Source organism: Rutidosis leptorrhynchoides, chromosome 10, assembly GCF_046630445.1.
Source record: "Rutidosis leptorrhynchoides isolate AG116_Rl617_1_P2 chromosome 10, CSIRO_AGI_Rlap_v1, whole genome shotgun sequence".
NCBI classification, from domain to species: Eukaryota; Viridiplantae; Streptophyta; class Magnoliopsida; order Asterales; family Asteraceae; genus Rutidosis; species Rutidosis leptorrhynchoides.
The window spans coordinates 23,084,972-23,088,456 of record NC_092342.1 but is presented as its reverse complement, the minus strand read 5'-3'; the positions used below and the strand labels follow the sequence as shown (position 1 = coordinate 23,088,456).

The 3,485-nt window shown below is 35.0% G+C and overlaps 1 non-coding gene across 1 annotated transcript; it reads left to right on the top strand.

Annotated features, from left to right (window-relative positions):
- Positions 1-1,530: 1,530 nt before the first annotated feature.
- Positions 1,531-1,638, top strand: LOC139873788 (small nucleolar RNA snoR103). Its single transcript, XR_011767509.1, has one exon. It is a non-coding gene; the product is annotated as a small nucleolar RNA snoR103 (small nucleolar RNA).
- Positions 1,639-3,485: the final 1,847 nt, after the last annotated feature.

Sequence of the window (3,485 nt, the reverse complement as noted above, 5' to 3'; positions counted from 1 at the left end):
TATGCAATTTTTACTCTTTTAGTTTCGTACAATCAGCATATAAGACACATTTATTGTGTAGTGAAGAGGCACCTTTTCTTTTCGTAGTGTGTTTTTGTATTAGAGAATCAAAAACTTATTGTTACTGGATTGATATGTATAAACATCTTTTATATTTACGGACCATCCAAAGAAAACCTCATAAAGCGGTCATCAAATTCTCATGAATCTGAATATAGTCCTTGTGTTAGCAGCTGAAAGTGTCACAGGCTGTAAAAAATCACATTGTGTGGACTGATAATGGTCTGTGTAGCTATAGAGTATTCAATTTATAACTTCATGTTGTCATATATGGTTGATGTTATTGTTGGAAAATTTGGTAAAATAATCCATCCATTTTTATCTACTTTGGACACCAATAAATGCGGGCTTGAGTTACCTACATAAACTATGTGTTGGGTGTGCGTTTTCCTAGGTGAGAACTTTACACTGAGCTTGCATGTGTTCATATTAGATTTTGGTATGACTGAGAAATTGATTCAGAAAGTGAGGTGTTTGTGATGGAAGTGAAAAGAATGAGTTTTTCACTATATTAGATTTTCATGTTTCATTTTCATTGTGTTGTGCAAGCTAAAAATTCTTGCAAACTATAGATTGTGACTTGCAAATTCGATAAGAAACCAATTGCCAGGTCTAATACTATGGTTGTTTTTGGTTATTGGTATAGTTTTAAACACCTTTTTTGGTAATTTGTGTAACCTTTCATAAGTTATGAATTTATTATGATTAGAATTTAGTGGGAGCATTTTTTAAAAATGTGAGTGCATGTTCTTGTTATATATGATGATGATTAATCTTTTCTTCACAATGTAAAGAATTTGATTGATGGTTACAATTTTTGTAAAGTTAGAAACCAGTCACACAACTACTAACCATCACCCCTACGCAATGTTTTAACTACACCCTGATCCGAACCGACCCGCCCAACCCGCCCGACCACCATTCGGTTGGGCTTTCGACGTTCGAATCAACTCGGACCCGGGCTTTGTTCCACTGAACGTAGAAATGGATGTTGGTGTGAAGTTGAGAGATGTGAATGTGTGTGTATTAGGCGGGAGGTTAATGGGTTGAGATGGGAATGTGGATCTGGTTGTGGGTCGGAGCAGAGTGTCGGTACCTGGTGGGTTAAAAGGGTATGATTTTGAGGTTAAAGAATATTAGGATTGAGAAGAAAGGTTGCGGTTTGTATGCTGATGAGTTTATTTGACGTGAAGAATTTGTTTGCGAGTATGCAGGTAAGGTGTTTGTTTACATGCCTCTCTGAAATTTGATATATTTTCAGACTACAAGTGTTTTGTCAGTTGAGTTAAGTTGTGACTAAATCATTCATACTTTGTTGTTAACACTCACTAATTGTAATTGTATGCTAATGTGACCTCATAGTATCTGATGCTTCTCAAAGCCCGGTTTGTTTTCGCTCCCATACTAGTCTGTGGAGAGTATTCAATTTGATCTAGATTGTTATGGAAATTACGTAGTTCAATTTGATTTTGGTGGTTTGTGCTGCTTGCTGTAAATATGGACAAACAGTAATCATGTTGGCTTTAGGGTGGGCATTTCATGAAGGTAAAGATATCCACGAAGGACCTACATACATTGTTTGGTAAAAAAAGATTTTTTTTTTTTTTTTTTTCGTTAAAGTTAATTTGCTTGCAGAGATGCATGACATTATTAGTAACACAAAGCAACACAAAAGTTATTTTAGATATAATACTTAACCCGAAGTAATAAACAAGATGATACCTCCTAATCCATTTGTATGAGCTCGATGATATGAGTGTTCGTTCATATCTTTTGATGTCATACATGTTCAGTGGTTTCTTGGTATTCGCTTGTTAAGGACAAATGGATTGAAGTTGCGTAAGCTTCTCTGTCTAAGACACGTTCATTGGTTTCTTGATAATTTTAAAATTAATGAGTTAGGAAGCCCCGCACGTGCAACAAACGGTAATATTTAAAAAAAAATAGAAAATGGAATAAGTCGAAATAGACAACGTCAGCTGACGTCATTAGATGGGTACTATACTAATATACAAACCACTGTTTCACTATTCACCAATAGTAATCAGGGATATTTTCGTGATTTCACCATTTTTATTTATTTATTTATTTTTTTTTTTGATTCTCAACGATAAAATAAGCAACTTTCGTAAAAGAACCAACCCTCCAATGTTACCAAAAGATGTCGAAAAAAAATATTTTTTTACAAAAAAATCAACTAACTTTTTTTTCTCTCTTTTCTTCCTCAACTATAAAAGAGTCAACTTTCATAAAATGAACAACCCTTCAGTGCTACCAAAAGATGTCGAAAAACATTCTAAAAGAAGCAATTTTTACAAAATGAACAACCCTTCAATGTTAGATGTCGAAATTGTTAGTGCATATTTTGTAATCCCTAGTTCCATGAACTTTAACGTTTTATTCGATCATGTTGTAACCTGTAATATTGTTAAACGTTTATTGTCGATGTGTTATTTTATATTTGTAAACGTTTAAATATAATTCGTAATATTACTCGACAGTCGGCCGACTGACATGGTCAGTCGACCGACTGTCATCCACTGTCGACCGACATAGGAACTGAGGTATTTAAGCCTAATTAATCTTCATTAATTTGGTTAACAACTCTGCATATTACACATACACGAAAACTGTTCTAGGTCGAGTCTCTCTCAATCTTCATGTCCAAATACCACAGAATGTCAGTCTAGGCTTCGTGTTTATCAAGATCTAATCTTGGTTTGACTTGTACGAACCCGAAAACCCATAGATATTCGTTTAAGCTCTTTCTAGTGTTATTCCGCATCTAGATCGTGTTAGGTTGATTCTAAGATCCTCTCTCAGCGTCTACAAAGTGGTATCAGAGCTATGGCTTGCTGAATCAATTGTTTTAAACGAGTTCTTGGTATATTTTTGGGTCAAAAAATTGGTTTTGGATTGAATTTTGTATACTTTTACGTTAAACCTTTGGTTTTAATTGCTTTAGAGTGTTTACAGAAGTCATTCTAAGTTGCTTAAGGTGTTGGTCAGTAGTTTTAGTTCGAAAATTGAGCTTGAAATCGTTTAGAAGTCAAAAACCTGATTTTTTTTTGGATTCTAGCTCTGAAAGAAAGTACAGTCGACCGACTTAGGAGACAATCGACCGATTTTCGTGTATTTCGACCGATTGTCATTAGTTCGACCGATTGTCTTTAAACCGACCGACATATGCTAAACCGACCGACTTAAGTTGTAAACCGACCGACTTAAGTACTAAACCGACCGATTGAAGGAACATCGACCGATTGAAAAAAGTACTACCATTTGACTAAATGTAAACAGAACTTCGACCAATTAACCATTTACAGTCGACCGACTGTAGCTGTTCATCGACCAACTGTCACCAACAGTCGACCGACATAGGATCAGATTCAACCTTAATTAAATTTTAAAATGTCTGATCAGGC